Consider the following 19,314-nt stretch of genomic DNA (forward strand, 5'->3'; position numbering starts at 1 on the left):
GGAAGTGAAGAGCTTAACAAATGTTGAACACATGAACATTCTCATGTGAGGGGGAGGGCTGAGAGGGGGTGTTTTGTTTCAGGTCCAGGGGAGAAGGGCAAGGATACAAGAAGGAGCTGCTTGCACCACTGACCAGTGATGACAGATCAGTTTCAGGCCCCTTGACTAGAAAACATTCCAAGGGATGTTGAGATGGAGTGAGGTCACTGCTATCATGACCAGTCACATTTTGAAAATTAACACTTGCTTACATACAAGCTCCCCCCTGCCCACCCCCAGAGGTCAACAACTTTTCACAAGTGGGGCTCCCAATTGATGACCTCTGATTTCTGGAATGTAGCGGGTCAGAAGACCTTGGTAGCCCCTCAGCAGGGCTTAGGGCACAGGGTTGCCTATAAAGCAAAGGATTACACTTAACTCTTTAATTAGAGAGAATTTGAGCAAAACATACCATTTTGAAAATACAAATAGCTCTTTCCCTAAGACTTCAACCTATCAGCAACTCATACCTCCGTGTGAACTAGATGAACAGTGGCTTTGGAGATAGGTGGAGGTTTCATTCGAAGAAAGGAGAGTAATTTTGGGAGCAAGGGCAATTCTGGAAGGTGTGGATGAGAAGAAGGTGTAGGAATGTGGACCCTAATCAAAATGCACATGATCTTGGTGCAGAGCCATTTAAAAAGAATGATTCCACGACCTTTTCGTAGCTGTGGTCGGGGTTGGTAGATGGTCTCTTAGAGAAGTTTGTGAAGAATTCATTATTTTGAAGAAATAGTAGTAGCTCAGTGTTAGGTCTTCTCATGAGAGAGAGACCTCATTGGCTATTTACATGTAAATTTTCCTGAGCCTTCTAAAGGGAGTGAAATAATTTTGTTTAACTAGGTTGTGTCTTAATCTGTATTGATCACCATCCTTAAAATAATAGGTGCTCAAATAAATGGAGAGTGGCATCAAATATGCAAAATGTTTAATAAACATATATAATTCCAGCATTTTAGGAGTGAAAAGCTTAAGGATAGACCAATCAGTGATCGAAATAAATAAAACTGCAATGCAGTGAATTAATTAATATGCCTCTTCTAACTATAGCCTTTTTGTGACTCCCACCAAAGGACATTAGTTTTCCTGATAGGTCTGAGGCGGGGGTAATGATGATATTATCTGATTTAGCTGTGAGTGATTGACTTCCTCTTGGTATCTCTGATGCATGAAGCGGGATTTCCCTACCAGTAAAAGACAAGAGCCGGAAGCTGAGTATGCCATTTGGATCCCAAGATCCCTGGACATTGAACCTTCTTGATCCTGGAGCTAGCAATGACACCAGAGGTGTGGCAGAGGAGCAGCAAAACCAGAAGACAGAGCATGACACAAAGCAAAGGACCTCCCAGCCCAGCGAACAAGTAAAGCTGAGTGCTTTGGGGCCCGAGACTGGCTTGTGGAGGGAACTGGGTTTGACTGATCCATGCAGCTGGAGGGGAGTGCCTGAGGAGTGAGGCTTGCAGTGTAGTGGCACGAGGAGCACTAAAAGAGCTTCTTCTAACATTGCCCGAAGGAGACGGAGGACACACCAAGAGGCTGAAGGTCAAAGAGAGGCCTGCCAGCAGGCATGGCAAAGAAGAAATGATCTTGACTGCATAAGGGTATCCTGAGTGTTTCTCACCTGAATTGTAATCTGTGAAGTTCCCCAAATAAACATAATCATAAGCATCATCTGCGAGTTCTGTGTGGTCATTGCAATGAATTGAAGAACCCAGCTGAAAAGTAGCGAGTGCTGGGGAGGGACAGTTGGTATCAGAATTTGCTAAGGACATTTGGAAGGTGGGAGCAGGTCTGACCTCTGCCTTGTAGCAATCCGCCTTGGGAGCCAAACGAGACCGATGTGGTACCACATCATTTGCTCATATTTATTTGAGTATAGTAACATCCAATAGGTATAAAAATTATTATTCTATATGCTGATAGATTTTCCACGGAAAAATTGTCTTTTATTTAAACCTTGATATGATCAGAGAGACGAAGGAACTTGGTTTCAAACCATGAATTTTTCAGCCAGGATTTTGAGCAAAAATGGGTTGACTCTTAGTTTTATTATGGAAGAAAGGAGAGGCTGCGGTTATAGCATCTTTCCTACCTCCTTCCATTTCAAGTTCATATGATTCTAGTTAAAACATTTAGCTTTCTATTAAGAAAATAGTTTCATAAAACTATTAAATCTTTTGGAAGTAAATATGGTACAAAGAACACAATTCTACATGGATTATTTTGAATTTGTTAGATTACTCAGAATTTATCTTTTGAATAGAAATGCACTTTATTTAATCACATTATGTAAGGCATATTGAAATATTTTAATATTTGAAGGAAGCTGCACTTTATAATGTACTTGCTTCTTTACAGTGAATAGAAATGTTATTGAATTTGATTTCCTTTGGGAATTGTAGTAAAATATCTGGAGATCATTCCAGGTTTACTGAAAATATATCTTAATCCACATCAAGAAAACACTTGCACCTTTTTTTCAAGGATTTCATTCTTATCGAGACTCATGTACTATAATATGAAGTAGTTGATTACTCTGAAATTTATTGAATTTATACAAAACTGACTCAACAAACACATCCTACTACCAAGTTTCAAATCATATTATTCAGACCACTGCGAAAACTTGCTATCAGCCAAGACATTAAAAAAAAAAGGAAAAGAAGCAACCCCCCAATAACTTCATTTAGTATAATTCATATGCCATACAATTTATTATTTGACGCAAACAAGTAAATGATTTTTAGTGTATGCAAGAAGTAAACAACCAGCTCATCACTATGATCAATTTTAGAATATTTTCATTACTTCCCCCCCCAAAAAAACTTTGAACTCACTAGCAGTGAGTTTCCTCTTCTGTTTACCCTCGTCTCCCAGTGTGGTAGTTAAATAACCTGGTGTCAATTTGGGACTTGAGAGGATTAAGAGTGAAGGGGTGGAATCTAGTCTGTCAATCGGTTCATAGCAAATGAAGCCTCTGTGTGGGCTTGGCCTTCTCCTGAGAATTCTGAGAACTCTGATATTTCCTACTTGGAGGTGGGAGATTCTCTCTCTGGGTTCAGTCCAGACACATGGAACTATGCTAGTGCCCTTAGCTGGAGAAGCCATGTGGAGAGCCCTGCCAGTGCTGAGATGCTTATACCTCCACTGGATCCAAAGACTTTCTACCCACTGCCTTGTGATCGTCCTCCATTTGGTGTCATTGCATGTGTTTCATGAGTCTGAAGAGGACTTTATAGATTGATATTAGACATGTGGGCTAATAATGGACTTAGGGGCTTGGACTGGACTGGGTATGCATTGGTATCTCATTGTGGTTTTGATTTGCATTTCCATGATGACTAAAAGTGTTGAATGTCTTTTCACATGCTTATTGGCAATTTGTATTTATTCTTTAGAGTTACATCCATACAAATTCTTTTCCCATATGTAATTGGATTATTTGTCTTTTTTATTTTTGAAATGTAAGAGTTCATTATATTTTTTTGGTACAACTCTTCTTAATATGGTTGAACTATTAAATCGTATGATATGAATGATATACCAATAAAATTGTTTTTAAAAGTTTATTATATATCCTAGATATAAGTTTTTAAAATCCATTATGCGACTTGTACACATTCTCTCCCATTCTTTAGGGTCTCTTTTCACTCTCTGGGTGGTCATCCTTAACAACACAACTTTTAAATTTTGATGATGCCATATTTATTTATTTAGATGTGCTTTTGATTTCAAGACAAAGTCATTTTGATAAAGTTTTAATCTGCCCTTTCATATTCTTAGTAGCAACAATGGAAATGCATTTTGAAATAGCTCTTTGGGTGTATAAATGTAATCTTTTCTGCCATCAAGTTTATTCCAACACATTTCAACTCTGTATAGGGTCTGAAAGATTGTCAATCCTACAGGCATAGACAGCCTCACCTTTCTCTGCTGGAGCAACTGGTGGGTGTGAGCCATTGACTTTGTGGTAGTAGAGCCCAATGTCTAACCTCCAGCGATAAATATACTAGCACTTGATAAATCACCTTCTCCCTCCCACCACAACACACACACACACACACACACACCACCTTGACAAGTTGTTCCTGGGGAAATCGAGTCTATGTCCTTCCGTAGTTTTAAGGTCAAGGAAAAGGATCACAAGTACCATGAACTCTGTTACCATAGAAAACTGTTGTATTTTAAATACAGTGATACCTTGATTGTCGAACTCGATTTGTTCCAAATTCATGTTTGAACCCAGAAAAGTTCAAGAACTGAACATATTTTTCCCATAGGAAATAATGGAAAACCAAAACTTACACTTATAAATTCACAATGGAGACTTTTAGTTTTCTTACACATCACTGCCTGGGACACACTATCACCACTGCATTGCTTCAGATTCAACCAAATTAGCAGAATATGTCAACCTCTTTGATGGTCTGGGTGCTTTGTTTCCTAGTTAATGATTTCACTACATTAACCGCTTTAATTACTTTTTTGTTTTTTCAAAAATATTGATAATATTGACTTAGCCATGTTGTATTCAGCTACCATATCAGATAAGCGGCAACCGGATTCAAATCTGGCAATTTCTTTCTTTATTGTTATTCTCGTTTTCCTCTTAGTGTTAGTGCTTGTATCATTAACTTTCTTTGGCTCATTGATTACAATATTTTACAGAAATAAAGTGAAAAAAAAAGCGCCCAATGGAGAATGCTTTCATGCACTATCATAAGCACTATACAAGGAGATACCCCCCAAAACTCGGAATTGTGCTGGGCAGAGCAGAGCTTTCATAGTGTCCATTTTTCCCACCAGGCAAGCATCCAGCAACTCGCTCTGAGTTAGTGCATCTAGTGGTGTCTCCTGGGAAGGTTCTCTCTGGTCTCCATGAATTTTTCATACAAGCAATTTCTCTGGAACCTTGTGTTTTGTGGTGGCCAATTTAAGAAAACAGTGTGCAGCTGTGAAATTTTGTTTCCCTTTTTGGGAATAGTGCAGCAGAAACTGTTGTGATGTTGAACACAGCTTACAAGAACAGGAGTATGGGAAATCTCAAGTGTATGAGTGATTTTCTCATTTCAAAAAAGGTGAAATGTCGATTGATGACAAACCTTATGCTGGATGTCCTTCAACTTCCCAAATGGATGAAAATGTTGACTCGTGGTGTATTTGGAGTTTGTTCCACCATGCCAGGCTGTTAATCAAGCTTTCTATTTAGAGTTCCTAGAAGGTTCTAGAAGATTGTGTAATAGCAAATGAGAAAAAAGGCCTGATTGTGGCGGATGGGAGACTGGTTTTGCCACCCAACAATGCATCTGCTCATGCAGCCATCTCAGTGCATCAGGTTTTGGGCAAAAAACAACATGGCTTTCTTCCCCCCCCCCACACACACACACCTTACCCACTGACCTCATTCAGTGCAAATTCTTTTTGTTTCTCTGAATTAAGAGGGACATGAAAGGACAGCGATTTGACGATCTAGAAGAGGTGAAGGAAAAAATGAGGGCAGTGCTGTCAGCCATCCTAACAGATGAGTTTGGAAAATGTTTCCAAGAATGGAATCGCAGATTTGACGAATGTATTAAGTGTAATGGAGAGTACTTTGAAGGTGATAGTTTTGTTAAAAATAAAAATAAATAAATAAATAAATAGCTTTGAAAAAAAATCCACTCGGTGGGGACTGTAACCCCTTGTATGTTGTCTGAGAGAGGGCTGTGCTTAGATTGAAGTGTGACACTACTGGGTGCTCCCTCTCAGCCTGGGCAGATATTTTTCTAATTGTGCTGTTTGAGTAGTGGAAAGTTTGAGCTTGGAGCTTTCCGTCCACCGCGGGATCACTGTATGTATGCATTCAATTACATTTACTGAGCATCTAGTATTTGGTTAGCATTTTAGGGCAAGTTGTGTTTTGGGGTGAGTAAACAAACCCAGGTCATAGTATTTTTATAGCCTCAAGTGTATGGGGAGCTGGAAGACAGAGGAAGTGGCACATTTGAATTATGATGTTGGCAAAGCCTATTGCGTAGACCATGGACTGCCAGAAGAACAAACAAATCGGCCTTGTAGGAAGTACAGCCAGAAAACTACTGATAAGCAGGGGTGACAAGATTTAATCTCACATACTTTGTACATGTTTTCAGGAGACCAGTCCTTGAAAAAGGACCCAATACTTGGCAAAGTAAAGGGTCAAGGGAAAAAAGAAAAACACCCTCAAGGAGATTGATGGACTTAGTGGCATTTGTGAGAATTACGTAGGGCCAGACTGTGTTTGTTCTGTTGGACATAAGGTCACATGAGCTGGAGCCCATGGATGGAACCAACCTCCCACCAGTAAGAGTGAACAAGACTATTGGTGTTTTCAAAAAGCCTTTTAAAAGTCAAGATGCTGGTTTCTGGGAGAGAGGGAGGAAAAACAAGAACAAAACCCCCTCCGTACTGCCATGTATCCCAGTTGGCGACAAGAAATGCATTGCCTCTTGGCTTCTCTGTGACTTGTGCCTTTGCCCTTATTATGATGCTACGTACCTCCGATGGTCACTGCGAAATGCCAGCACCTGTACCAAGGTAACAACAGTCATGTATTCTAACCTTAACTCTGAGTTCGTTTTGTGTTTTTTGCTGGAAACCCTAACCTCATTTAAAGGTTTCCCCCCCACCCCCAATTTGCCTCTGTTTACCAAACTGAAAGAAGATATTGCTCTATGAATAGCAGGTAGGGAAAACTTTGCTTATTTAGAATTTTGGGAAACTCATGTACTGTTTTCTTGAAGGTATTTTGGTGAAACAAATTGTGGGTATTTTCAGATTATTTTTTTCTAGTTTGTTAAATGAATTTCAGGGGGAAATGAATTGAATTGTTTGCTTTTCAAACTCTCAGCCACAGTAAATGGAATTACAAAAGGCATTTCTAGCAAGATATGCTATGCAGTTGCAGTAGTCCTGGCCCTAAGGAAGCATGGCTCGGATGAGAAAACATCGTGGTGGCCCCTTGCAGAGTCTACCAGTGTTGTCTTCCTCCATGTGGTGTGGTGCGTGGAGGAGGGAGGGACTATTAACTGTACATGCTTAAATGCCTCCTGCTGGGTCAGCTTTATCGTGAGGATATGGAGAGAGCAGAGATAAGAACATGAATGTGTAGTACCGGAATAACTTTAGAGTTGTGTGTGCAGACATAAGCGATCTTCAGAGGTAACCATGTGGGCCCATGTACCAGCCTCAGAAGGAGACTTGGTGGTGAGGTGGTTAAACCCACCAGCCATACAATGGAAGCATGATGCCACCGTCGACTTCGAGTAAGGCAGTTCTGTTCTGTCCTCTAGAGTCAGAATCAAGGCAATGGTGTGTTTTGAACTTGGTGCCCGGTTGAGAGGAGATAGACAATTTGGTGAACGAACAAACTCCAACCTCACTGCCTTCTACAGAGTCTGACTTACAGGGACCCCGTGGGTTACGACGTAGAATGGCTCCATTGGCTTTCTCGACTGCAATCTCCATTTTGTGTTGTTGCTGAGTGGATTGCTGCTACCAACCGTTAGCTTAGTGCTTGGGAACGTTATTTACACCACCCAGCCACCTGATTTAGTGACAACCCCATCTGTCACACCAAGGCTTTTCAAGCGTCCTTGTCTTTCCTCACACTTTTCCCTCAGTCTTCAATGTCTTTTTTCCCTACCTGACCACTTTTCTGGAACTTACTCGAATCATTTCCCAGTGAAGCCTTATACAATTCCATTCCTCCCACTTTCCTTTATTTCAGAGAAATAAACCCTTTGACAAGTTGGCGTGTCAACCTGTGCGTACTTATTCGAAGGCATCGATCTCATTACATGCTTTTCGTAGGAATCAAGCAGGTCACGAGAATGGAAAATCTGTGACGGGGAAGCTGGAGCTCATTTCTCGTAAGTCACAGCACCTGGCAAAATAATAGTTTCACAAAATGTGATTAATAAAGGAGTAGACATATCCATAAATTAATAAGCAAATTAATTTTGTAGATCAATTGAAACCTCAAATTTGGAAGGTCTGAAGGTTTTACATGGTGAGCTGCCAATTTTTTTCTGTCGAAGATAGATGCTCATCATTCATCCTACCTAGTTAAAATCTTATCAACAGAGACGCAAAGCATTACACTGCCTCCTTAACAAGCAGGAAGGCAAAGGCTTCTTTCACCGACTTCGTAACACATGTCTGTGGCAGAGAACTCGGGGTTGCATGCTGTCTTGCGAACATGATGGCGTTTGCTGGTGGAGATTTAGGACACTTTGGAGAAAGGCCTTCTTGCCATAAAAAACCCAGAAAAGTCCTTTTGACAGCTACTGGCCCAGCATCTGGTGCATGCTTGGTGATGGGCGACTCATCTGAGGGTGGCGATGGGGATGCGGCCTATTGCATGGGAGGCAATGTGCTCGTTCTCATCTTTCTCTGAGCACGTCAAAACACTGTATTTTCACTCAGACGCATCTAAGTTTGGGGATGCAATCACCCCGTAGACAGGGGAGAGGAGCAAGGGCAAGCAGAGATCCTCAGCTTCTTCATCCAACTCCTACCACAGCTCTCCGTGTCTGACCAGAGTGACAAAAGCACATTTTGTTTCTCCTTGTTTCCCACATGGGGACGATGCATCTATCGGAATCCTAGGGAGAGTGGAGCAAAGAACACCTCTGAATAACTAACAGACGCATCTGTTTATTTACAGGAAGTTTGTTCATTTATGCATTCTTTTATTTAGCATTTATTCCTCACTTCCCACATTCTGTTGCTGGAGGTGAGAGAAAAATACGTTTTTTAATATTTTTTATTTGATTGTTTCAGGAGATCTCAGAGCCTCATCAATGAGTCAGATGCAAACACATAATCTTAAATGTATGATACAATGTGGTAGATGTTAAAATAGAAGGTTGTTAGGAGCTCTAATGGTGAAGTGGTTACATATCGGGCCGCAATCCTTAAGGTTGGTAGTTCAAAACCACTGGCAGCTCTGAGGAAAAAGCCTGTGCTTTCTACTCTCGTAAACAGTTACAGTCTAAGGAACTCACAGTGGGCAATTCTATCCTGTTCTACAGGGTCTCTATGAGTCAGTCCATATTGACTCAAGGGGAGTGAATTTGTTTTGAAGCAAGAACTGGGCCAAGAGTAGGCTATCACTCAGCTTACATGAGGGAGAGACAAAAGGATCAACGAAAGCTATGAAGATGAGGGACTGTTTGATAGGCCAGGGAGGAGCAGTAGTGATAAGGAATATTCTAGAATACTGCTGTCCAATAGCACTTTCTGGAACCATGTAAATATTGTCTATTTGTATTTTCTAACACAGTAGCTACAAGACACATGTAACCATTGAACACTCGAAATGAGTCATGTTACTATTGTCTAATATTTAAAATTAAGAAATTTAATTTGATTGAATAGTAATTCACATTTAAATGACTACATGTGGCTATGACTACTATGTTAGACAACGACTTTCTAGAGACTCTTCAAGGTAGGAACTAATGTGGGGCCTAAGAGAAATAGGCATGGGGATGTGTTAGGCTAGATTCCATATAGAAGCAAAACCAGTGAGGCATAACTAATACAGAACGATCTCAAGGAAATGACTAACACAGCTGTAGAGACTGGCAAGTGACCAGCCAGTGAGGCAGATGTCAGGATGAATGTGTTTCCGTCCTTCAACAGCCACAGGGGCTGATGAACCCTAGGTCAGCAGATCAAATGGCAGGTGAATGGATGCAGATGTGAATGAATCCAAGGTTAGGAGATAAGATGGCAGGTGACTATGACTCCCATGATTGACTGATAATACACAGGCTACTGGTTGATGTCCAAAGAATTGGAAATCAGATGATGAGGCAGATGCAGGATCCAGACACAGGGTTAAGCAAGCAAGTTGTCCACAGAGTCTCCATATAGAGGCCACACCTCTGAGAGAACATCCTTCAATTGATTGGCTGCTCATGGTAGATCTTTTCGTGGAGATGATAATATTATATTAGATCTAATCATGGAGATTGCTATGTCTTAACTGCATAACCACTGAGAATCCTGGCTCAATCAAGTTGAAACTCAGCCTTAATTACCACAAGAGGGGAACGACTTCCACAATACACAGTTCACCCATGGCATAGACAATGTTTCTTGGTGGTTATTTTATAAATAGACAGTGACTCTATTGTCATTGCAAACTAATCAATGCTGCATGGCTCTGGTAGGCACTCGGCTGTGGTTTATACATTTATTGAGCACAATTCCCCTTCTCTCCACCACACAGGGTATCTTCTTGCACAACTATTCAGCAATATCCCAGGTTTCTCTTCATTTCTTTTCTTATCAGGAAGAGGCCAAAATCTTCTCATTGGCAGTTTACACAGCGTAATCCCTTTGATAAGGAGTCCTAGGGCCTCAAACATGAAAGCCTCGTGGATGCGATCTAAAAGGTTGGCGATTTGAATCCTTTAGAACTTGGTGATCTACTTCCATTAAGTAGCCAGGGCTGCCAGTGTCATATTACTCAATAATAGGGTTACTTGTTTGCACTAATTTGTAATGAACCATGTCACATTTTCCCATGACATCAAAGATCCTACTTTTAGGGATGGTCTTTCTCTCAATTCCACAGCACCTTCCTTTCAAATGAAGACTTTTTTTTTTTTTTCAAATTTGCAATCCCAGACAGGACAGAATATCCAGTAAGTACAGTTAGCATAGGCTTCCTTGTGCTTGTAACCTGTTGGAAACACATTCACAAACACTGGTAGGTTTCATCACATTGTGATGTGGTTACATGTACCCTGTGCATGGGGTCATCTGCCCCTGGTTACAGGTCCTAAAATAGTGCAGGGGCCGGTCTATAGTCTACATTTGTTCTGTAGCGTCACTCTGAAGCAGGTGGACTTGGTGGTACATAACAACATTCCTTTAGACAAGGCAGGCCCTGGGAAGAACATTTATTGAATTTTCAACAGTGAAGGTTGACTATATCCCTGACTTGAGGACACTCTGACACTTCTGTCTCTCTGTCTGTCCGTCTTGTCTCATGGAGCCCTGATGTGCATGGTTCCGAGGTGGGCTGCTAACTGCAAGGTGAAAACCACTGCAGGAAAATGGTGAGGCTTTCTACTCTCTTAAAGATTTACAGTCTTGGAAGGCCACAGGGGGGTTCTGCCCTCGCCTATACGGTTGCTAAGAGTAGGAATTGACTCCGTGGCATTGAGTGAGTAAGTGACACTTTTCTCTCCTGGCAACACTTAGTGAAGCACACAGGGAAGAGTTTTTCCTCTCATGCTTCTGTGTCAAACAAGGCTAACACTAAAGGCTGCTAATCATTTACCGATGAATGTGGTTCTTTCTCTTGTCTTACTTCCATCGAGTGCATTAAGAAGATAATCCCCCCCAGGGAAAGTTAGGAGAAATATACTGCAGAGCTTTCTTCATACGAGGTACAAAATGCAGTGAGATCTTTGATAGCATTTCATAGCACACCCTGCACATTCACGTACATTATTCCATGTAGTCTTAACATGAAATGTGTTTTGTGATCTTTTTGTCCTCATTTTGCAAATGAAGAAACTGAGGCTCACAGAAGCTAAGGACTTGTCCACAATCACTGGACCATCACATGACAAAGCTGAAACTGAGCCCAGTTCTTCTGATGCCTAAGTAGTACGCTGATAGCATGGAAGGAAGGGATTTAGGGAATAAGAATATGATTAGGAAAATAATTGTTCTAATTAGGAAATGAGAGAGAAAAGGGAAAGAAGAAGGTAAAAGATGCTCCTTGCTGATTTGGGTAACTAAAGCATAAAGCCATGCCCAGGAAAGCCATTGGTTGCTTACAGATATCATTAGAACATATCATTTAACACAACTTTGTTTCTTCTTCCCATCAGTTTCCAGTGAAGAGCACTGTACCATGAATCGCCAGCTGAGGGATCCAGCACAGGGGTGAAACACATTGAGAAAAAACTTGCTTCCATTAGGAATTTACCCATAGGAAAGGAGGAAATTAAATTCTTCCGATGCATATCTTCCTGGAGTTAGGTGTACTTATCAGTTCAATATAATGTTCTGCAACTATTTAAATATTCTCTATCTGCACTATTGCATACAGTAGCTACTATGAGACATTATTTCTACTGACGAGGTCTTCATTTGCGAAAATTCTTCCCAGTCCTCTTTTTCAGGGGAGCATAAATGTTGAAATAGTGAAGCACAAGAGGAAAAGAATGACAGCAACTTAGTTGTTTTTTTTTAAAACTGTATGACACAGCACATTCTTGGTATTGACTTTATTTTTTTTTTATAAATCAATTTATTGGGGCTCATGAAATTCATCACAATACATAGATCAATTGTGTAGAGCACATCTATACATTTGTTGCCCTCATCATTCCCAAAATTCGCTTGCCTCTTGGGTTCCCGGAATCAGCTCATTTTCCATTCCCCCCTCCCTTCCTCTGTCCCCCTCCCCCATGCACCCTTGGTTTTTAAAGACAAAGCTTATTTCAAGCTAAAGCTCACCGATCTTTTAACAGTACTGGCTTATATTCAGAGAAAAATCTACCAGCTAGAAATTTAGATCTTATAATTGGTGGCATCATTGCTAACATTCTTTTAACATGAATTGTGATCCCAAAGCTTCTTTACGTAATTTAATTTCCAATATCTATATAGAAAATACAAAGTCAGTTGCAGTCATTTCTTAATTCATGGGAACGCCTGTGTGTCAGAGTAGAACTGTGTTTCACAGCATATCTAATTGCTCTTTTTTTCCCTTTTAAGTCGATCATTATCACCTCTTTTGAGCCCCACCCCTGCGTGATTTGAACCTCCAATCATTTTCTTAGCAGTACAACACTTAACTCCACCAGCCAAGGACTCCAGTATTTATGCAAAGCAGTTACTAGTTAGCATAGTTTTACAAGTTAGCCAACTACTGCAAAACAAGGCACTGACAGAGGAGCAGAATTGGGATTCGAACTCATTATTTTCTCACTCACATTTGTATATTCATGGCACTGTGCTATTTCTAGTAAGAGTTAAAAACAATTCCTTAGGGCATTCAAGAAATGAATTATACAACCATTTGTAAATCCCCCCTTCAATCTTTAGCAAACTTTTATTGATGATTGATTGGAAATAAGTAACACATTAGACCTATGGGCATATGATAGTGAATTAAACAGAGAAGGGTCTTGCACATATGAAGAGCGTAGTCTAGTAGAGTATGCAGATATTTATCAAAGAACCACTAAAATACATATGAATTACCACTGTGTAAGTGCTCTTCATGAGATGGGTGGAATGGTGCTGGGAGAGCCTATGTAAGGGTGTATTTTATTGAAAGAAGAAATACTTTCTTGCTTTTGATTCTCAATAGAAAAATCAAAAACATAGGCTGCCCCTAGTACAGCATGAGTAGCACTGACTTTCCAAGTCTCCTGAAAGCCAAATATATTTGGGATATAACTTTACTTAACATGGATGAGAAATATTTCTTGGGTGACATGTGATTCTGGGGAATATTCAATGTAGAATAAACATAAAAATGAATGAGACTGATAAACAAATACAGTTGGTATGTTTTTGATTCTCATCTAATGACAATCATTTCATTGTCCTGGAATTCAGAAAAGCCTATTGACATTATTTTGTAAGTCCTATGGTCAGTTTGCTTATATATATATATTGATCATTTTATTGGGGGCTCGAACAATTCTTATCACAATCCATACATACACTCATTGTGTCAAGCATTTTTGTACATTTGTTGCCATCATTATTCTCAAAACATTTGCTTTCTACTTGAGCCCTTGGTATCAGCTCCTCATTTTACCCCCTCCCTCCTTGCTCTCCACCTCCTTCATGAACCCTTGATAATTTATAAATTATTATGTTGTTATATCTTACACTATCCAGCGTCTCCCTTCACCCACTTTTCTGTTGTCCATTCCTCAGGGAGGAGGTTATATATAGATCCTTGTAATCGGTTCCCACTTTCTACCCCACCTTCCCTACACCCTCCAGGTATCGCCACTCTCACCACTGGTCCTGAAGGGGTCATCTGTCCTGGATTCCCTGTGTTTCCAGTTCCTATCTGTACCAATGTATATCCTCTGGTCTAGCCAGATTTGTAAGGTAGAATTGGGATGATGATAGTGGGAAGGTGGAAGCATTTAAGAACCAGAGGAAAGTTGTATGTTTCACCGTTGCTACCCTGCACCCTGACTGGCTAATCTCCTCCCCACGACCATTCTATATAGGGGTGTCCAGTTGCCTACAGATGGGCTTTGGGTCTCCACTCTGCACTCGCCCTCATTTACAATGATATGTTATGATATGATTTTTTTGTTCATTTATGCCTGATACCTGATCTCTTTGACACCTCGTGGTTGCTTTTATATATTTACAGGCAAGAGAACACAGGGAATGTCAATCATTTCTTTAAATAAATATTGCCTGTCTATAAGAGACCCAATGATTTATAATTTTAAAATAATAATTTAATAGATACGTTTTTTCAAACATCCCCTTTGTTGGAAATGTAAGGAAGGGGTAGCTCATTATTCAGAATTTCCTTCTGAATATATAATCACTATCTAAAATAAACTTGTTACAAACTCAGGCATAATCTATTGTTCCATTCCTTAAAAGTCTTAAGTTTATGAATTTATTTGTTCATTTCACTTTTGAACGCTCACATATATCATTATTTGCATTTGCTGTTATTGTCCAGGAGTTTCCCGTTGTCTGATTTGCCAGTTTGGAAACACTTAGGAATAAAATTACAGAAAACGTTTGTGGCTTGATATTTGTGGGAACATAGTTGTGGTTGTTTTGGAAGAGCAGAAGGTTTGCCATCTTCGAAATAGGAACAAATCAGTAACCACATGAAAAATGAACAAACTACCAATCGTTGAATAGAATATGAATTTGTTCTGAAAACTTTCATCCAAATTGCAAAACTATTAATATTAATAGTGTCTTCTCATCTTTGATAGTATATTATAAATTATTTTCTCAAAAATCTTATCACTGGCTGAACATTAAATAGAAATGAGTTAGGATGGAGTCTGCTTTGGCTTTAGCTCCTCTCAAACTTTGCAAGACTTTGCTCTTTCTTTCAGAACTCAGAGGCTTTGCACACAGCTTTGCGGTACCCGGTGCCCAGACCTTTAAACCGAGCTCAGCGAGCCTCCTCGAGTAAACGCTGAACAGTTTCCTCTCTGAGCTGTGAACACTTGGCAGGAGAGTTGATGACAGTTGAAAGAACCTGATGCACAGCAGTATCCTTTACAACAGTGTCATCTGTGTCATCGGATCCCCAGAAACCGTGATTAATAGCAGCACTTGAGTTTGTTCTCAAGTTGTATATTTGACAGAGGTGAACTTTGATCTATGGCTTCGTTTTAAAGAATCATTATGACAAGAACTTTCCCTATAATTCTTTCATCTAATTAAACCTCTTACAAATAGCACATATGGGGGTAGTAATTAATGCTATGGCTGTAAGGCCGTGTTGTTTATTACAATATCTTACAGCCTTTGATAAGAGGAGCGGGCATGTGATTTCTAGACTTTGAGTGGTCAGTTTTCACCCAGAAACATCACATCAACCAGAAGCAGTAAATATGGGGTATGTAAAGTTCACTCTTGATTGGGAACATGGAATGTAGAATAACTAATGTTCTTTTCTTGTAGTTCGTTGGGAATTTCCCCTTTGTATTTCTCTATTGAAAGTATTCTTCATCATTCCTTTTCTAAAGCATTTCTGGCCAACAGAAATGCCATGTGAGACATATATGTAATGTAACATTTTCTAGTGTGCACATTGCAAAAGCAAGTAAGCAAAGTAAAAGTAACTAACTTGAATAGGTTAGTTCATATGCAGGCGCATTTTGCTCCTTTTTCTGTCAAGATGTATGTGAAAATACTCCATACATTATTCTGAAGCATCGGTGAGAGAGTGTGTTTTAGTGCTAGATACATTACAAGTGCTCACAGAGTGCTGCTCAGTAATATGGACTCTCAGTCTGCACAAGAGGCTCCAGGAGCATCCTGGTTGGTGAAAGATATTGATGCACATGGGAAAGTAATGCGTGGCTTTTGAGAAATGGAAATCCTATATTAGGAACTCTCGCAGTCCTTATCTCATGCATCTCTTTATTTATATCCTTGGGGGGTATAATAGTATTAAGATTCTAGGTTCTCGGGCTATGAATGTCCAAACTATGGGCAACACATATTTGCCTTTAATGTTATGTAAATTTGTCCCCACATTGAAATGATCGAATCACTCTCTGCTCTCAGAATTGTTCCCATCACAAACGCCTTCACTTGCTGCATGCGAAACTTTCAATCATCAAAGTCTCTGAGGCCTTTCTTGTACTAAATTAAAGCTACAGAAGACTATATGTATATATATACATACACCTTGTTCCAACTTACCTACAGATCTGACTTAAAGACATATCTAGCAAGGATCTCAGTTGCAACCTGGAGGCCGCCTCTATAGTGAATACAGTAACCCAGGGGAGTAATGGTTGGCATCAGAATGGAGGGATTTGGGAACTTCTGATCTTATTCTTGATATCCTGAGGTGGTTGAGTAAGCTACCAAAATTGTAACCAAATGGTCAAAAATGTAATGAGAACCTCCAAGCTTTCAGTTGGCAATTTGGATCTTGGGAAGAGTTGGCAGGCTGGAGGATTGTGTCCTTTAGCTGGTGAGGCCCAGCCTCGCTCGGAAGTATCACCCTTAAAGGAAGAAACATTGCAGGGATAGCTGGTGTCAGACCAGAAGTAGAACAGAAATGATAATAAATTGCACTGATTTACTCTTTGCAGTTTAGTACACGAAAAAATTGTTTGATTTGTTAAACCGACCTACAGTTTCATACTTAAGAAAATTATTATTCCTTTATCATAACCATTAAAGCACCCTGATGGCTCAAGCTGATAATTAAATGGTTGGTGGTTTGAAAATCCAGTTGCACCATCAGAGAAAATGGTGCTAGTCTTCTTTAAAGACCACAGTCTTGGAAGCCCCATAGGGAAGTTCTTGTCTGCCTTATGGGATTGCTATGGATTGGAGTCAGCTTGATGGCAATGGGTTTGAGTAAGCGTTTGGTTTACTTGATGTGCTAAGAGTATTGTGAAAAGTAGCTGAAATTGGGTTTTGCTTGCCCTCTTATTTTTTCCTGCAATAGTAGTATAGTGATATCCATATAAGATGGGGAAGGTGATGTGGAAGCAAGTGACATTGCTCAGAAGAACATGGACTTGTGGACTGGCTGGGGGGGCACTTCTAAGCGAGACCAGTCTCTATTTCTTGACCACTGGACTGTAAAGCTTTCTTCCAAGCCCAAGTCTTCCCATGATGGCCTGTCTTTGGCTTCTCCCTCTGCCACATGGTTTTAGATGCAATCCAGCCTTTCAAAGAGGGCATCATGCCAAGGTTTCTGGAGGACAAGATAGTAAATTTTGATGGAAATATGCCTAGTCTGTGATTTAGTGACTTAATTAATGATGTTCAAAGCACTAAACTACCATCAGCTGTAGCAGTTACAGAACCTGCGTCTCCACGAAGAACACTGAAGTAATGGAAATCCAATAAAAAGTAAAGTTGAGTTGGCATTAGATAAGGGGAAAGGATGATATCAAAGAGCACGCTGGCCTTCTTGTCTGTTCAGCTGACCCACCATAAACTGCAAGGAAAATCGACTGAGCTCCAACATAATCTTTCATCCTGAATGTAAATAAGTAGGTTAAGGAGAATTATCATTATGGTTTCTTAAGACTAAGATTTGTTTTTGGTGTTACTGAGTTTATAAGAAGAATATAAAATGTGCTGTTCCCAAAATGAGTCATTTATGAGCTTCCCCACTGGGCAGATTCTGTAAGTTTATGAAGCATGTGAACCTGACATGCTTTCCCGGAATGAGTCCCACTTTTAGAAACAGGCAAATCCTCCCAATGGTTGTGATAATATTAATGTCATTCTTTAATTCCTTTTGTTTCTGTTGGTAGACCAGAGGTGGGTTTTTCTCTCTCTCTCTTTTTCCTTTCAGGAATATAGAATCTGGTTGCTGACTTTTTGGAAGAGAATATTCCTCCCCCCCCCAACTTCCATTTGTATTTCTTTATAGGTATATTTCTCCTTTCCTAAATGAATAGCTGGACTTTCTCTTCAATTTACTTCTTATCTGTCGAGCAGTGAGGAGTAGGATTACTGAGGAACTGTTAAGTTCCTTGGCTTGAAATGAAGAAAAGTAAAGAAGGCGAAGGGTCCAGGAGCTCTTTTTCTCTTTCTTCTCCTAGTGAAAGCCTTTTCTTGTCCCACGCTCCTCCATAACCCTTATCTGAGACTGCAGGTAACTCAGGGCGGTCAGATGTGCTACTCCGGACTTCGGGGAGCACTAGAGAGGGCACTGCTTCAAAATTGAGCAGCAATAAAAAATACTCACGACTTCCCTAAGTGATCAACAGTATGTTTCAGACACTGTGTTAAGTATTTTATCTATTTTGTTCTATATTCACATTATGGTACTAAGTTGTAGGTGATATAATTACCATCTTCTTGTAGATGAGGAGATTAAGACTCAGTGGAATTAAATAATTTGCCAAAGTCACACAGCTAGTGTGTGTGACTCAAGCCATAACTCATAGGAGCTCTGATTCACTCCAATGCCTATTTTATCACAAGTTAGTAAATGTAAGTAGACACTAGAGTCAATAAGTCATCGCTTCTTAGCCTTTGGGCTGAGATCAAGTGTAGAATCAATGAGTCTTAACATATAGAGTCCCTAGGCGAGAGCCCAACTGATTTAATCTGTCTGAGCAGTTTTAGAAGTCCGCTAACCTTTTAACAAGCACTCAGGGTGATCCTGGGGGACATGTCCAGCGGTCATGTGCACTGGTGTACCGTGTGGCACCTTAGGGAGCACGCACCTTCCTGACATCCTGCTGCTCCCTTGGGTGTGAAGTCTGGGGATTCAGAGTAAGGGCTTGTCTTTGGGCATCTTTTGGATCTCTTCTTATCTAAGGTTGAGCTCTTCTTCAACACCAACCCCATTCTCAACATATGGACCTCTCTCCTGTCACCCAGGATTCCTTTTCTTAATTTACATGGAAAAAATATTCTTCAGTTTCTTTGCCTGGTTGTGTTTTAGGCACAGAAAGTGTGTATATCTATTTCTATCTATCTATCTATCTATCTATCTATCTATCTATCTATCTATCTATCTATCTATTATCTATCATCTATCTATCTATCTATCTATCTATCTAT

This window comes from Echinops telfairi, unplaced genomic scaffold (assembly GCF_000313985.2).
Source record: "Echinops telfairi isolate 266 unplaced genomic scaffold, ASM31398v2 ScPeMD7_3533;HRSCAF=4204_0, whole genome shotgun sequence".
NCBI classification, from domain to species: Eukaryota; Metazoa; Chordata; class Mammalia; order Afrosoricida; family Tenrecidae; genus Echinops; species Echinops telfairi.